Genomic DNA, 18053 nt, shown 5'->3' with positions numbered 1-18053 from the left:
ATTTGTGCTAGGGCTTGCCAGGCTGAGGCCCGGCACCGCTAGGCTCGGCAGTTCAGAGCCCTGGGGCCTCTGGGCTGGTCACATCAGTTATGAAAGTAACAAACTTGCTTGAGCCCCGGCAACTCTTTCATTACAAATGAAGCACTGGACATCCTCGGCTGAACTGCACTCCATAAGCAGGAGGGTTGGATGCCGTATCCTAGTGAAGAGAGAGCGGGTCGGGCACAGGTGTTTTGCTTGGTGGTGTGGGCTCTGCCTAAGAGTCACAGGCACTATTTGACCTGTCCCTCTCTCCTGTTTAGAGAGAGAGAGAGATGATTAGGCTTCATAGAGAGACTTTTGGTTTGTTAAGTGATCACTAGAGCTGAAATCACTGATGATCAGGTTGAAGTGCTTAGACCTGCTGTGGGACAGTGTTTCTGTGAGAGACAGCCCAGCCTGCACTAGCAGCGAGGTTCCCCCACTGAGAGCTGAAATCACTGACAGCTGGGTGGAACAATGAGCGACCGACTTGCAGAGGTCACACTGGCAGGTGACAGCAGAAGGTGACAGTGCAGGGACATTGGGGACAGAGCAGTAGAGTGAACAGTGGCACGACAAACAACAGCGGCCAGAGCATTGGACTATGTTTTAGTGACTGCTCCAGAATGCTAGATTTGTGAGTGGGAAACTTATATAAATATACGTTTCATAGTAGGCCAAGATTTTTAAAATGCGTTATTTGCCAAGGTCATTATCTCACATCATCACTATCTCAAGAGGTCATTATCTTGGGGAGTTTCTGTACTAAATTTTCTTATTATTATAATTATTTTGTATGTAAGAACAGCCATATTGGGTCAGACCAGTGATTCATCTCTCCCAGTATCCTGTCTTCCGACAGTGACTATTCCAGGTGCTTCAGAGGGAATGAACAGAACAGGGAATCATTGAGTGATCCATCCCCTGTCGTTCAGTTCCAGCTTCTGGTGAACAGAGGCTAGGGACACTCAGAGCATGGTGTTGCATCCCTGCCCATCCTAGCTAATAGTCATTGATGGACCTAACCTCCCATGAACCCTGTTATAATTTTGGCCTTCACAACATCCCTGGCAAAAAGTTCCACAGGTAACTGCGTTGTGTGAAGAAATACTTCCTTTTGTTTGTTTTAAACTTGCAGCCTATTAATTTCATTGGGTGACCCCTGGTTCTTGTGTTAAGTGAACGGGTAAATAACACTTCCTTATTTATTTTCTCCACACCAGTCAAGATTTTATAAGCCTCTATCATATCCCCTCTTAGTCATCTCTTTTCCAAGCTGAAAAGTCCCAGTCTTTTTAATCTCTTCTCATATGGAAGCTGTTCCATACTCCTGACCATTTTTGTTGCCCTTCTCGGTACCTTTTCCAATTCCAAGATATCTTTTTGAGATGGGGTGACCAGAATTGCACACAGTATTCAAGATGTGGGCATATCATGGATTTATATAGTAAAAGTGGAAAAGCTTGGTTTGCCAGACTGATCAGCCAAGCCAATACTGACAACCTATATGAAAAGGCTGCAAAACACCATGCCTCTGGACTGCATCACCATGCAGAAAGCCTTATAAACCAGTCACTGTCAAAGTCAAGTTTAGAAGAACTTAATGGGGCTGTTAAGAATGCTGGAGACACAACTCAGTTTATAGTGTGATCGCCGTGCTAGTCTGTATCAGCAAAAAAACAGGAGTACTTGTGGCACCTTAGAGACTAACACATTTATTTGGGCATAAGCTTTCGTGGGCTATAGCCCACTTCATTGGATGCATGCAGTGGAAAATACAGTAGGAAGAGATATATACACAGAGAACATGAAAAAATGGGTGTTGCCATACCAACTCTAACGAGACTCATCAATTAAGGTGGGCTATTATCAGCAGGAGAAAAAAAACTTTTGTGTGTGTGTGTGTGTGTGTCTCTCTCTCTCTCTCTCTCACACACACACACACAGGAGACTTAGTGTCTCTTCTCCCCCGCCCCCTTTCCAGCTGCTTGGTTACCATAGCAACCCCATGCTGCATTCAGTCCCCTTATCTTCTCAGGTTATTGAAAGGCAAGGCTTTTACTTTGCGGTGGGGAGGGGGGAGTGCAGCCTTGTGCTTTCACTTACATTCTCTTGCTTGCTTATTCAGCCTGTTTAAATTAAAAGCAAGGCCAGAAGCAAGATTATTATTGTTTAGTCTTTACCCTATTTACTTCACATTCTCCTAACAATCTCCATCCCTGAGGAGGTGGCTGGCAGCCTGCAGAGCCCCTGCTCTGGCAGGAGGAACCAGCTCCCCTGAGCTGAAAGGGAGAGGGGAGAAGACAGACTTTCCCTGGAGGCCCAGCGAGCTCTGAGGTGAGCAGTGGTGCTCCCATGTTCGCTTTCCAGGTAGCTCCTAAAGATGGTGCTCTACCATGGACAGATCTGTGACAGGTGGGCACACTATGAGCCCCATGGCCCCAGCACAGTTCACAAACCCCATTTTTTCCTCCACCATCACAGCACTTGCCTCCACCAAACTGGTTAGCCATGGACCTGTAGCAGTGTGGGCTGGCCAGCTTCCAGAGGGTAATAGCAACCTGCTTCTAGACCAATATGCCTCCCTCATTTGTTTGCTCTGATGCCAGAGGATTGGAGTAAGCACCTCTCAGAGCTCCATCAAACTTTGCTTCCTCATACAGATGCTTTGGAGCCATTGCTGGTCATCCCTGGTTTGCGTGACTGTGAGCCTACCACACTCTTCCAGTTATTTGGCACCAGAAATATCGGTCTATATATGGAGAATCTACTGTGATTGAAAGAAGGGACAGGTGTTGCCAGTCTGCTGGGAATGGATTCCCCCTCTGGGTCATGCCACCTTCTGTGGTTCAGAAACTGCTGCTGAAATGTCATCCAGAGTCTTACAGAATGTCTACCCTTCTGCATGAACACTTCAGCCGCAAGCAGGAGCCGCTCATCTAGCAGTGCTCAGTCCAGGGCTTGGCCCCAGCTGGAAGAGCTGGAAGGAGGAGCGTGCAGAGTCGGAAGTGCTAAATGTGCCGGTGGGATAAAACCACTTCTGGACAAGGGTCCAGAAAGGACAGACAACTTCTCCCACAATACACTGCAAACCAATTCCTAGAGTGGCTCCAGCTGGTGAGCCGCTACAACCCCAGAAATCCTAACTCCAAACCCGTATAACTGCAGTGCTTGTATGGACGTGGATACAGGGGTCTGAGTTCGTGCGGCGCTGCGCTATGGGGCAGGCTTGCCTAGCAGTGCTTGTACACATGCAAACCAGGATATGAGTACACTTTGCAAGATAGACATATTCACAGTGATGCTCTGGTCACTCTGCTTGGACTAAGAGGGAATAAACAGATAACAGGAATCTGACCCAAGCAGGCAGAGAGAGTACAACAAGCTTGTTTGTGCATGGGAGGGGAGAGAGGATTTTGCATTATGATTGAATATGAGTCACCTGTATGATGCTTTTGCAAAAAAGGGGGTGCTGAGAGCCATTGAACATTATTGTAAACCCTGTATATGATGGAAACCACTTCAAGCCAGGAGGTACGTCTGCACTCCCAGCACTCCCAGTTCCAGCACCCTTGATCAAGTATGTTAAGGGCTGTTATAAAGAGGAGTGGATCAATTGTTCTTCATGTCCATTAAAGGTAGCACCGGACATAACTGGCTCAGGATATGCCTACAATACAGGGCCTATGCCAGTGTAACACAGACAGACCCCGGTTGTCGGGATTGAACCTAGGACCTCTGGAACTTAGTGGATGAGCCTCTACTGCATGAGCTAAAAGCTAGCTCTCTTCCTCTCCCCCCCATGGGACAGAACACCACACCCAGAAAGTGTGTGGGTTACAGCAGCATAGCTCAGCATAACCCCCTAGTGTAAATTGCAACACACACTGTCAGCGTTTGTCCGGTGGTCTAGTAACACCACGTCCCTGAACCACCTTGTCAGCCTAGCCAAGTCTCAGTATGCAGCTGATTTAGGTTAGATACTGGGCAAACATTCTAAGTCTAAGGGTAGCTTAGCTCTGGAACAGGTGGCCTTCTGTTCTTTACTATCGTTTCAACCAGTTTGCCCATTACTGAAGTCAGGCTTACTGGCCTGTAATTACCAGGATCACCTCTGGAGCCCTTTTAAAAAATTGGCGTCACATTAGTCATTTGGTACAAAAGCTGATTTAAATGGTAAGTTACATACCATAGTTAGTAGTTCTGCAATTTACAGTTGAGTTCCTTCAGAACTGTTGGGTGAATACCATCTGGTCCTGGTGACTTATTACTGTTTATCAGTTTGTTCCAAAACCTCCCCTAATGACACCTCAATCTGGAACAGTTCCTCAGATTTGTCTCCTAAAAAGAATGTCTCAGGTTTGGGAATGTTCCTCACATTCTCAGCTGTGAAGACTGATGCAAAGAATTCATTTAGTTTCTCTGCAATGGCCTTATTGTCCTTGAGTGCTTCTTTAGCATCTCAATCGTCCAATGGCCCCACTGGTTGTTTAGCAGGCTTCCTGCTTCTGATGTACGTAAAGAATTTTTTGCTGTTACTTTTTGAGTCTTCAAATTATTTTTTGGCCTTCTTAATTATATTTTTACACTTCACTTGTCAGAGTTTATGCTCCTTTCTATTCTTCTCACTAGGATTTAGCTTCCACTTTTTAAAGGATGCCTTTTTGCCTCTCACTGATTCTTTGGGTACGTCTATACTTACTTCCTGGTCCGGATGTAAGCGATCGATCTTCTGGGATCGATTTATCGCGTCTTGTCTAGACGCAATAAATTGATCCTGGATCGATCCCGGAAGTGCTTGCCGTCGACGCCGGTACTCCAGCTCCGCGAGAGGAGTACGTGGCATCGACGGGGGAGCCTGCCTGCCGCGTCTGGACCCGCAGTAAGTTCGGACTAAGGTACTTCAAATTCAGCTACGTTATTAACGTAGCTGAATTTGCGTACCTTAGTCCGAAGTGGGGGGTTAGTGTGGACCAGGCCTTTTACTTTGTTGTTTAGCCACGGTGGCATGTTTTTAGTTCTCTTACTATGTTTTTTAATTCAGTATTCATCACTGTCATGTAATTAGGATATGTTTTGTACAACGTATGTCTTGTGAGGTGGTATTCTAAAAGTCTTGATCTGCTAAACATTAATATCTCATTGGATTGTATGTGTTATTGTCGTATGTAAAGTTATGAAGTTTGACTATGTAGGTGTTACTGAAACATGTTGTGAGATTGAAAACACCCACAAGCCGCCTTTCAGGTACAACAGCAAAAAGGCCAAACAATGTTAATGGCTTATTGAGGAAATGCACACAAGCACAAGGATTACCCCAGGAACTGTGTACAATAGAAACCTCTCAGCGATAGCACTACACAATGGGAACTGTTTGACCCAGGTCACAGCAAAAGAGCTTTCCAGCAAGTGGGGGAAGGCAAAAAGCTGTGCAGATCTTCCTCCACATCAAGGGAGGGGCGGATTTCATGAGCTTACGCTGTACAGGTCTCTGTGCAGTGCAAGACGATACAATTTGGGGTTTACACTCCAGAGGGGGGGTGCATTTGAGTGCTGGGCAATCCCCGAGCTGAGCCTTCCCACACAGAGCTGATCTCAGTGTCTGTGTCTCTCTGCGGCTGGGGGTGTCCCTACCTGTGTGTTTGCTGGAGGAGGTTGAGGGCCTGGTTCAGCAGGGCAGTGTAAGGGAACCCAGGCTGGTGGAACCGGCGGGCTCAGTGGTACCCCAGTACATCAGGTGGGCAATCGGTCACAGTATATACATTTCCTAGTGAGAAAAATAGAAAGGAGCATAAACTCTGGTAAGTGAAGTGTAAAAATATAATTAGGAAGGCAATCATACATTTTGTTCATGTCCTCTGGGGCACCTGGCACTGGCCACTGTTGGCAGACAGGATACTGGGCTGGATGGACCTTTGGTCTGACCCAGTCTGGCTGTTCTTATGGCACTGTACCTTTTAATTTCTGTTTAACTAACTGTCTCACTTTTGTATAGTCCCCTTTCTGAAATTAAATGCTACAGTGTTGGGCTGCTGTGGTGTTTTCCCCATCACAGGGATGTTAAATTTAATGATATTATGGTCACTATTATCAAGCAGTCCAGCTATATTCATCTCTTGGACCTGATCCTGTGCTCCACTTAGGGCTAAATCAAGAATTGTCTGTCCTCTTGTGGGTTCCAGGACTGGCTGCTCCAAGAAGCAGTCATTTAAGGTGTCAAAAAACTTTATCTCTGCATCTTGTCCTGAGGTGACATGTACCCAGTCAATATGGGGTAGTTGAAATCCCCCACTATTATTGAGTTTTTTTAATTTTTACAGCCTCTCTAATCTCCCTGAGCATTTCACAGTCACTATCCCCATCCTGGCCAGGTGGTCGGTAATATATCCCTACTGCTATATTCTTATTATTAGAGCATGGAATTACTATCCATAGAGATTCTATGGGACAGTTTGGTTCATTTAAGATTTTTACTTCATTTGATTCTATGTTTTCTTTCACATATAGTGACACTCCCCCACCAGCACGACCTGTTCTGTCCTTCCAGTATATTTTGTACCCTGGGTATTACTGAGTCCCATTGATTATCCTCATTCCACCAAGTTTCTGTGATGCCTGTTATATCAATATCTTCATTTAATATGGAGCACTCTAGTTCACTTATCTTATTTAGATGGCTAGCATTTGTATATAAGCTCTTAAAAATTGTCACTTTTTAGCTGTCTGACATTACATGATGTAATTGAATGGGACTCCTTTTCATTTGACTATTTCTCATCAGATCCTACCTGTATTTTATCATCTTCCATCCTCTCCTCCTTACTAGGACAGAGAATCTCCATTAATAGATCCTCCCTTGAGGGATATCTCTGTCTGACCCATGTGCTCCTCCGCACCTGTGGGCTTTCCCCCAGCCCTTAGTTTAAAAACTGCTCTATGACCATTTTAATGTTAAGTGCCAGCAATCAGGTACCATTTTGGTTTAGGTGGAGCCCATCCTTCCTGTCTAGGCTCCCCCTTTCCCCAAAGTTTCCCTGGTTCCTAATAAATCTAAACCCCTCCTCCCTACACCATTATCTCATCCACACATTGAGACAGTTCTGCCTGTCTAACCGGCCCTGCATGTGGAACTGGAACCATGGAGGTCCTGGACTTCAATCTCTTCCCTAGCAGCCTAAATTTGGCCTCCAGGACCTCTCTCCTATCCTTCCCTATGTCATTGGGACCTACATGTACCATGACCACCAGCTCCTCCCCAGCACTACACGTAATTCTATTTATCCTCTGTCACACTGCCACAAAGAGCAGGTGAATAGATGCCCTGCAAAGGGTACCACTCCCACATTCTGCAGGCCATCATCACCCAGAGAGGCAGGTTCTCGGACCCCGATGTGGAATACACTGGAAAGGTGAAGGACCCCATGGTGCTGAGGGATTGTGTTTGGACAAGCAGGGACCTTATTCCTTCCAAATGACATGGTTATCAGTGGGGAGTCTGTGTTATTTTAGGGGACCCCTCTAGTGCCATGCAGTAGTGGAACCAGGTTTTGCAACCAGTGGGGGTGATGTGACATTGGTGGTGCACTGGAGAGAAAGCCCATCCCACATTCACCGTGGAGTTGTAGCTCCTGTCCCAGGGGGCTTGGTCTGGTTCCCCACACTGGCCATTGCAACCTGGCACGTAGGGTCACAGCACTGCTCAGGTTTGGCCCAGCTGCCCCTCCATCACAACGGGGGAGGGCACATTTGAGTAAGCAGCATTGCAACATGGCACACAGGGTCACAGCACTACACTACACCCTGTATCATCTCCCAAAGCCTGGAGTGGGGAGCTGAGCTCAGCCCTGCGGACAGGAGCAAGGCTGCCGGCTCAGTGCAGGGCAGGCTCGCTTTTCTGCCCCAAAAGGGCACTTCATATACACCTAAAGGCCACCGGGAGTGCAACCCCCCTGCCCCTTTATTAGCTCCACCACTGCAGCCATAGCTAGTGGAATCGTACCCTAACCTCAGAGCACCTGGTAGAAGATGGTTCAATTACACACTGAGGATGGTGGTGGCATTTGGCAGGCTGAAGGCAAGATGCTGCTGCCTACAAGATGCTGCTGCCTGGTTTGGATGCCAGTGTGACCAAAGCCATGTGATTGTGGGCTGCTGCACCCTGCACAACGTCTGTAAGGATAAAGGCAAGAGCCTTCACCAGGAATGGGCTCAGGGTACTGGTGGTTTGCAGGCCAGGTAGAGACAACCAGAACGGGCACCTATTGTCACTGGGACCAGGTGAGCAAGGGAAGTAAGGGATACCTTGGATGCCCACAGACAGCATCAGAGGTGATACAGATGAAGGAATGGGATGCTGGGCTGGGGACTGTAATGCTGTTGTACATATATAAATGTGTTTGTTATTTGCTACTGGTTTTATGGGATTATAAAAGTTTGATACTTTAATAAAGGCTTTAGATACAACTTCCTGTGTCTTCCTTCTTCTGCAAGCACTCACAGCTCAACATACTGAACCAGAAAGTCAATTTCTTAAGAAAAACCACAATTATTAAAATAATCAAAAATACTATTAAAACCCTTGTAGTCATCCCACTGGCCTCAACTTTTTACAAACGTGAAAAGTGAGGCCCAACGGTAGGCTTTGGGTTCATGGTGGGGTGTAGGGTAGGGGCTGGGCTGACGGTGCTAGTACAAGGGTTGGCAGTAGTGGGATAGGGCCAGGCACTGGTAATGGGATTCGCGGTATGAAACAGGGTTTGGGTACTGGTGGATTAATTTTGATAGACTCTATTGGCCCAAAGAGTCAGTGACTGTTAACATGACCCTGTCACTGTCCAACATTAGACATTCTGAACAAGGTTTGGGGTTCTGTGTACTGAGACCTCAGCCTGCTAAGCATCATTAACTACCACTTCAACCTTTGATTAAAGATACAGGGGGAGAAAACAGTTCAAGCGTTTGTGATGTGAAGTGAGGATTCCATTTGAACAGCACTCCTTGTTTCTTTCAGCTGTAGAGAATCTTTAGAAAGGAAAAAAAGCCTGACAGGATTTTAGATGGTATTAGAGAGATGGTAACTGTCCTTCAGGAAAAAGAAAATGTTAGTTGAGATGGGCTGGAGCGGCTGCTGTTAAAGTCTGATCCTGCTTCCTAAAAGTCCAAACAAGACAAACACACACAAAAGGGAACAGAAAATAACAGCAAAGAAAGAAAATGCAGCCTGTCGCTGGTGCTGACTCTTACCGCCAGGGCCGGCTCCAGGCACCAGCTGAGCAAGCAGGTGCTTGGGGCGGCCAAGGGGAAGGGGCGGCAATTCAGCGGAGGGTCCCTTGGAGGGAAGGACCTGCACGGTGGAGCTGTCCCAGGTGCTAGTCTCCCTGCTCTTGAGACAGACCTTCCCCTGTCAAAGGCCTGGGACAGACTACCTGCTCTTGCCTTGAGCAGCCTTTTTATAGGGCTGAGCCTAGCCCTGATTGGCTCCCAATAAGCCCTTTTCTGCTTGGCTGCCCATCTGCACAGGCCCACTGGCCTGCTGCAGCCTAAATTCACCAGGAGTGGGGCAGCTGCCCCACTACAGGCCCAAAGAGGCAAAGGTGTTTATATGACCCTGTCACTGTCCAACATTAAACAAAGTTTGGGATTTGGTATGCAGAGACCTCAGCCTGCTTAATGCCCTGGGCAAACACACCACTAAAAACCTAGTCAATCTTTTACTAAAGAGACAGAAAAGATGGAAAACCAGCTAAAGCATTTGAGACACAGAGAACTAAGTCAGGCTTTCATTTTAACAACCCTCCTGCTGCCCTTTGCTATACAGAGTCTTTAGAAGGACAAAAAAATCCCTGGTTTGTCAGTCTCTGAGATGGTGATAACTGCCCTTTTGGGGTGTAACTGTGCCTCAGTGGATCACAACTGAGGATGCCAAATTCAGGACAAACTGCTGAGAAATAGGGCAAACACAACCCAGAACTGGTGGTTATTCTTTCATACAATATACCAAACCAGCAACAAAAGTAAACTCCTGTTTCACCCCACTGGTTAACAAGAAGTCATCAAAGCAGTTTCCTTGGGCATTCCAGTTCTTATATTGAAGAGTTAAAATCCATGTGCCTTTTATATAACAACCTGGGATATGGATTGGGCCCTTTTTCAGACCCAAAGTCCAGAGTTTGGTCAAGAGACCAGAGGCCTAGCTAATAGTGATTAGCTAAGAGAAAAGCAGAATAAACAAGACATTATGTAACCTGTTAACCATTGGCTATTGTGCTATCTTGTCTTGTTGCAAAACCTTTCCCGAGGTGTAGAACTGCCTACCCCGTCACTTTCCCCCACCCATGGAAAATCTATATATTCTATTGTAATCAATTGATTGAGGGAAGGGAGCAGAAGGAGACTCCACTGATTGGAAGGCATGAGATGCACTGTCCTAGGGATGGGGGTTGCACAACCACCACTCCCAAGAGAAGGAGGAGGATGGTGGCGGTCAGGGACTCCCTCCTCAGGGGGACTGAGTCATCTATCTGCCGCCCCGACCGAGAAAACTGAGAGGTCTGCTGCTTGCCAGAAGCTAGGATTCACGATGTGACGGAGAGACTGCCGAGACTCATCAAGCCCTCGGATCACTACCCCTTCCTGCTTCTCCACGTGGGCACCAATGATACTGCCAAGAATGACCTTGAGCGGATCACTGCAGACTACATGGCTCTGGGAAGAAGGATAAAGGAGTTTGAGGCACAAGTGGTGTTCTCGTCCATCCTCCCAGTGCAAGGAAAAGGCCTGGGTAGAGACCGTCGAATCGTGGAAGTCAACGAATGGCTACGCAGGTGGTGTCGGAGAGAAGGCTTTGGATTCTTCGACCATGGGATGGTGTTCCAAGAAGAAGGAGTGCTAGGCAGAGACGGGCTCCACCTAACGAAGAGAGGGAAGAGCATCTTCGCCAGCAGGCTGGCTAACCTAGTGAGGAGGGCTTTAAACTAGGTTCACTGGGGGAAGGAGACCAAAGCCCTGAGGTAAGTGGGGAAATGGGATACCGGGAGGAAGCACGAGCAGGAGAGGGCAAGAGGGGAGGACTCCTGTCTCAGACTGAGAAAGCGGGACAATCAGCAAGTTATCTTAGTCCTTGGTACACTTGCGAGTTGCAGCGCTGTAAAGCCACCCCCAGCGCTGTAACTCACTCCTCGTCCACACTGGCAAGGCATTTGCAGCGCTGTATCTCCGTGGTTGCAGCGCTGCATATACTCCACATCCCCGAGAGGAATAGCGTGTATTGCGCTGCCGTTGCAGCGCCAGTGTGGCCGCCCAATGTGCTGTGACTGGCCTCCAGAATTATTCGGCAGTATCCCACAATGCCTGTTCTAGCCACTCTGGTCATCAGTTCAAACTCTACTGCCCTGGCCTCAGGTAACCAACCATGTGACCCACCTTTACATTCCCTGGGAATTTTAAAAATCCCCCTCCTGTTTGCTCAGCCCGGCGTGGCGTGGAGTGCTATCAGCAAATCTTTCCAGGTGACCATGCCTCCACGCGCCAAGCGAGCCCCAGCATGGAGCAATGGCGAGTTGCTGGACCTCATCAGTGTTTGGGGGGAGGAAGCTGTCCAGTCCCAGCTGCGCTCCAGCCATAGGAATTATGATACCTTCGGGAAGGTATCAAAGGACATGATGGAAAGGGGCCATGACCGGGACGCCCTGTAGTGCAGGATTAAAGTGAAGGAGCCGCGGAGTGCCTTCCGCAAAGCCCGTGACTCAAACGGCTGCTCGGGTGCTCCCCCCCGCTACCTGCTGATTCTACAAAGAGCTGGATGCAATACTTGGGGTTAACCCCACCTCCACTCTGATCAGTCCCCCTTACTCACCATTTTGAGGCTCTCGTGGGATATGTGTGCTCTGTTTTGGACGGTAAAATTATGCTATTGTGTAGACCCTGTATGTTTTCTACTCCTTAAGTGCGGGGGGAATCATTACTCTGTTTGGTATAAACAATGCTGCCTCTGTTAAATGTTGCATTTTGCCTATACAGCTGCATCAACTTTGAGACCTCAGCCGTCCCTCCTATCGCCTGCTCAGAGACTGCAAAGACTCAGGAAGAGACCGCGAAAAAGCAAAGAAGACATGCTGCAAGAAGTGATGCGGCAATCTATTAAAGAGAATGAGAAGGCACAGAACTGGAGGGAGAGAGAAAGCAGGATCTGCCAGGAAAACGCAGTGCACTGGCAGCAAAGCACGGAGTGGCTCATAAGCATCCTGGAGCACCAACCAGACACTATCCAGGAGCTCGTAGCCATGCAGAAGGAGCAGTACCACAAACACAAATGCTCCCCCCAGCCCTTGTCCCAAAACTCTTTCCATTGTGCCCCACTGTCACCTCCAACCCATTTTCCCCAACTTCCGGGTTCCTCACACCACCAGCTGCCTCCAACACTAGTGTCTTCACCACCCAGCCCTGAAAACCACGACTCTTACCCTCTGCGCTCAACCCCCATCACCATGCAGTATAGCTGTCCTGAAGTGCAGCACTCACTGCAGAGCACACCAGACAGGACATACGTGAATCTGTGATTGTACCGTTCCCCACTCCACCCCCTTGTTTCTTTTCAATAAATATTTTTTTTTCATTTCAATAAATGGATTTTTTGGCTTTGAAAACATTCTTTATTATTGCATAAAGTAAAAGATTTCTTAGCCCAGGAAATAAACAGGCACTGCAAGTCTGCTTGTCTGCTTAGCAAACACTGATTTCTAAAGATTGGAACTACTGCACTTCACTCCCGTGCAGGGCACCAGATATTACTGCTGGTTTTCAGCCTCAAATTGCTCCCTCAAGGCATCCCTAATCCTTGCAGCCCCGCGCTGGGCCCCTGTAATAGCCCTGCTCTCTGGCTGTGCAAATTCAGCCTCCAGGTGTTGAACCTCGGAGGTCCATGCCTGAGTGAAGCTTTCACCCCTCCCTTCACAAATATTATGGAGGGCACAGCACGCGGATATAACCGCGGGGATGCTGTTTTCAGCCAAGTCCAGCTTCCCATACAGAGATCACCAGCGGGCCTTTAAACGGCCAAAGGCACACTCCACAGTCATTCGGCACCGGCTTAGCCTGTAGTTGAACCGTTCCTTGCTGCTGTCAAGGCTCCCTGTGTAGGGTTTCATGAGCCACAGCATTAACGGGTAAGCAGGATCTCCAAGGATCACAATGGGCATTTCGACTTCCCCTACCGTGATCTTCTGCTCTGGGAAAAAAGTCCCGGCCTGCATCTTCCTGAGTAGCCAAGTGTTCCGAAAGATGCGTGCATCATGCACCTTTCCGGGCCAGCCTGTGTTAATGTCAATGAAACGCCCACGGTGATCCACAAGCGCTTGGAGAACCATAGAGAAATACCCCTTCTGATTAACGTACTTGGATGCTAGGTGGGGTGGTGCCAGAATAAGAATGTGCGTCCCATCTATCGCCCCTCCACAGTTAGGGAACCCCATTTGTGCAAAGTCATCCACTATTTCCTGCACGTTACCCAGAGTCACGGTTCTTCTGAGTAGGATGTGATTAATGGCCCTGCAAACTTGCATCAACATGATTCCAACAGTCAACTTTCCCACTCCAAACTTGTTTGCAACCAACCGGTAGCTGTCTGGAGTTGCCAGCTTCCAGATTGTAATAGCCACCCACTGCTCCACTGGCAGGGCAGCTCTCAATCTCGTGTCCTTGCGCCACAGGGTGGGGGCGAGCTCCTCACACAGCTCCATGAAAGTGGCTTTTCTCATCCGAAAGTTCTGCAGCCACTGCTCATCATCCCAGACTTCCATGACGATGTAATCCCACCACTCGGTGCTTGTTTCCCGAGCCCAAAAGCGGCGTTCCATGGTGCTGAGCACGTCCGTGAATGCCACGAGCAATTTCGTGTCATACACATTACGCAGCTCGATAGCATCGTCGGACTCCTCACTCTCACTGTCACTTTGGATCTTAAGGAATAGTTTGACAGCCAAACGTGATGTGCTGGCGAGACTCATCAGCATGTGCCTCAGCAGTTCAGGCTCCATTTCCCGCAGACAACAGATCGCGCTGCACAGAAACCGTTGAAAGGTGGCGCCAAAGGTGGACGGAAACAAAGGGATTTCTGGGATGCGAAGTGATGCATCACGGGGCATTGGGACAGGACCCAGAATGCCCTGCACCCACGCCCCCTTCCCACAACCCACGGCGCTAGAATGGGAAGAGGTGCTCTGTGGGATAGTTGGCCATAATGGACCGCTCCCAATGGCGCAGCAAATGCTGCAAATGTGGCCACGACAGTGCGCTTGGCAGCTGTCAGTGTGGACAGACTGCAGCACTTTCCCTATTCAGCTGTATGAAGTCAGGTTTAACTCACAGCGCTGTACATCTGCAAATGTAGCCAAGGCCTTAAGTGCCTATACACAAATGCAAGAAGCCTGGGAAACAAGCAGGGAGAACTGGAAGTCCTGGCACAGTCAGGGAACTATGATGTGATTGGAATAACAGAGACTTGGTGGGATAACTCACATGACTGGAGTACAGTCATGGATGGATATAAACTGTTCAGGAAGGACAGGCAGGGCAGAAAAGGTGGGGGAGTTGCATTGTATGTAAGAGAGGAGTATGACTGCTTAGAACTCCGATATGAAACTGCAGAAAAACCTGAGAGTCTCTGGATTAAGTTTAGAAGTGTGAGCAACAAGGGTGATGTCGTGGTGGGAGTCTGCTATAGACCAACAGACCAGGGGGATGAGGTGGACGAGGCTTTCTTCTGGCAACTAGCAGAAGTTACTAGATCGCAGGCCCTGGTTCTCATGGGGACTTTATTCACCCTGATATCTGCTGGGAGAGCAATACAGCAGTGCACAGACAATCCAAGAATTTTTTGGAAAGTGTAGGGGACAATTTCCTGGTGCAAGTGCTGGAGGAACGAACGGGGGCAGAGCTCTTCTAGACCTGCTGCTCACAAACCGGGAAGAATTAGTAGGGGAAGCAAAAGTGGATGGGAATCTGGGTGGCAGTGACCATGAGATGGTCGAGTTCAGGATCCTGACACAAGGAAGGAAGGAGAGCAGCAGACTACAGACCCTGGACTTCAGAAAAGCAGACTTTGACTCCCTCAGGGAACTGACGGGCAGGAGCCCCTGGGAGAATAACATGAGGGGAAAGGAGTCCAGGAGAGCTGGCTGTATTTTAAAGAATCCTTACTGAGGTTGCAGGAACAAACCATCCCGATGTGTAGAAAGAATAGTAAATATGGCAGGTGACCAGCTTGGCTAAACAGTGAAATCCTTGCTGATCTTAAACGCAAAACAGAAGCTTACAAGAAGTGCAAGATTGGACAAATGACCAGGGAGAAGTATAAAAATATTGCTCAGGTATGCAGGAGAGAAATCAGGAAGGCCAAATCATACTTGGAGTTGCAGCTAGCAAGAGATGTTAAGAGAAACAAGAAGGGTTTCTTCAGGTATGTTAGCAACAAGAAGAAAGTCAAGGAAAGTGTGGGCCCCTTACTGAATAAGGGAGGGAACCTAGTGACAGAGGATGTGGAAAAAGCTAATGTACTCAGTGCTTTTTTTGCCTCTGTCTTCACAAACAAGGTCAGTTCCCAGACTGCTGCACTGGGCAGCACAGCATGGGGAGGAGGTGACCAGGCCTCTGTGGAGAAAGAAGTGGTTCGGGACTATTTAGAAAAACTGGACGAGCACAAGTCCATGGGGCCGGATGCACTGCATTCGAGGGTGCTAAAGGAGTTGGCGGATGTGATTGCAGAGCCATTGGCCATTATCTTTGAAAACTCATGGTGATCGGGGGAGGTCCCGGATGACTGGGAAAAGGCTAATGCAGTGCCCATCTTTAAAAAGGGAAGAAGGAGGATCCGGGGAACTACAGGCCAGTCAGCCTCACCTCAGTCCCTGGAAAAATCATGGAGCAGGTCCTCAAGGAATTGATTCTGAAGCACTTAGAGGAGAGGAAAATGATCAGGAACAGTCAGCATGAATTCACCAAGGGCAAGTCATGCCTGACTAACCTAACTGCCTTCTATGATGAGATAACTGAGTCTGTGGATGAGGGGAAAGCAGTGGATGTGTTATTCCTTGACTTTAGCAAAGCTTTTGATATGGTCTCCCACAGTATTCTTGCCAGCAAGTTAAAGAAGTATGGGCTGGATGAATGGACTATAAGGTGGTGTGACAAAGTTCCTCCTCTATCTTGGTGGGTCCTGCGCTTATTGGCAGATTTTCTTGCCTCAGAGATTCACCATGTGGGTTGGGGAACAGCCCAGAGGCCTTCCCCTCTGCAAGAACCCACAGTCCAGGTCAACTGGGAGGTTTGGGGGGAACCCGGGCCCGCCCTCTACTCCAGGTTCCAGCCCAGGGCCCTGTGGACTGCAGCTGTCTATAGTGCCTCCTGTAACAGCTGCATGACAGCTACAACTCCCTGGGCTACTTCCCCATGGCCTCCTCCAAACACCTTCCTTATTCTCACCACAGGATCTTCCTCCTGGTGTCTGATAACGCTTGTGCTCCTCAGTCCTCCAGCAGCACACCCTCTCACTCTCAGCTCCTTGCGCCTCTTGCTCCCAGCTCCTCACACTCACACCACAAACTGAAGTGAGATCCTTTTAAAACCCAGGTGCCCTGATTAGCCTGCCTTAATTGATTCTAGCAGCTTCTTCTTAATTGGCTCCAGGTGTCCTAATTAGCCTGCCTGCCTTAACTGGTTCTAGCAGGTTCCTGATTACTCTAGTGCAGCCCCTGCTGTGGTCACTCAGGGAACAGAAAACTACTCATCCAGTGACCAGTAGATTTGCCCTCTACCAGATTCCTGTACCCCACTGGTCTGGGTCTGTCACATATCCCTCCCTCCTGCTCAACGCCAAGGGGTTGGGCAGCTTGGGATGCCAGACAGTACACACATGACAAGCCATCAGCATTGCCACGACGGCTCCCTGCTCTGTGTTGCACACGGAACTGGAAAGGTTGGAAGGATAAGAACCATCTGGTCACCCTTGTGTTCTTCTCCTTGTTCCGCTGCATCCATTGAAGAGGGGCATGGTCAATCACGAGGACAAATCTGCGCCCGAGCATGTAGTAGCGCAATGTTTCCATGGCCCATTTTACAGCGAGGAATTCTCTCTCCACCACTGCATATTTTTGTTCCTTAGGAAGGAGTTTCTGACTGAGGTATAGAATTGGGTGTTCCTCCTCCCTGACCATCTGTGATAGAACAGCCCCCAACCCTACTTCCGATGCATCCGTCTGCAGGATAAACTCCTTGGTGAAATCAGGGGCTATCAGTATGGGTTACTGCAGAGGGCAGTCCGTAGGTCTGTGAATGCTTCCTCTGCTGCGTCAGACCATCTCCCCAGATCAGGTCCACAGGCTTTCACTAGGTCTGTCGGGGGCTTGCCCTTGTGGCAAAGTGGGGGATAAATCGTCGGTAATACCCCACCACACCTAGGAACGCCCGGACTTGTTTCTTGAGACTTGGTCGGGGCCAATTTTGGATGGCCTCTAACTTGTTCACTTGGAGTTTTACCAAACCTTTTCCCACAATGTAGCCAAGATATTTGGCCTCCATAAACCCTACAGCGCACTTGGCAGGGTTTGCTATAAGGCCAGCTCGCCTGAAGGTATCGAGGACTGCCTCCACCTTCTCCAGGTGGGTTTCCCAGTCTGGGGTATGAATGACCACATCGTCCAAGTAGGCAGCAGCATAACTGTTACGCGGGCTTAATAGCTTGTCCATGAGGCGCTGGAAGGTAGCTGGGGCCCCATGTAGTCCAAAAGGGAGGACAGTATATTGAAAAAGACCCTCTGGTGTAGAGAACGCAGTCTTTTCCTTTGCATCTTCTGCAAGGGGAATCTGACAGAACCCCTTTGTCAAGTCTAGGGTAGTCAAGTACTGGGCATTACCCAGACGGTCCACTAGCTCATCTATGCGAGGTATGGGGTACGCGTCGAACTGGGATACTTCGTTTAGTCGCCGGAAGTCGTTGCAAAATCTTGTGGTGCCATCAGGTTTGGACACCAGCACGATTG

This window comes from Malaclemys terrapin, chromosome 16, assembly GCF_027887155.1.
Source record: "Malaclemys terrapin pileata isolate rMalTer1 chromosome 16, rMalTer1.hap1, whole genome shotgun sequence".
NCBI classification, from domain to species: Eukaryota; Metazoa; Chordata; order Testudines; family Emydidae; genus Malaclemys; species Malaclemys terrapin.
Note: the sequence above shows the minus strand (reverse complement) of the source record.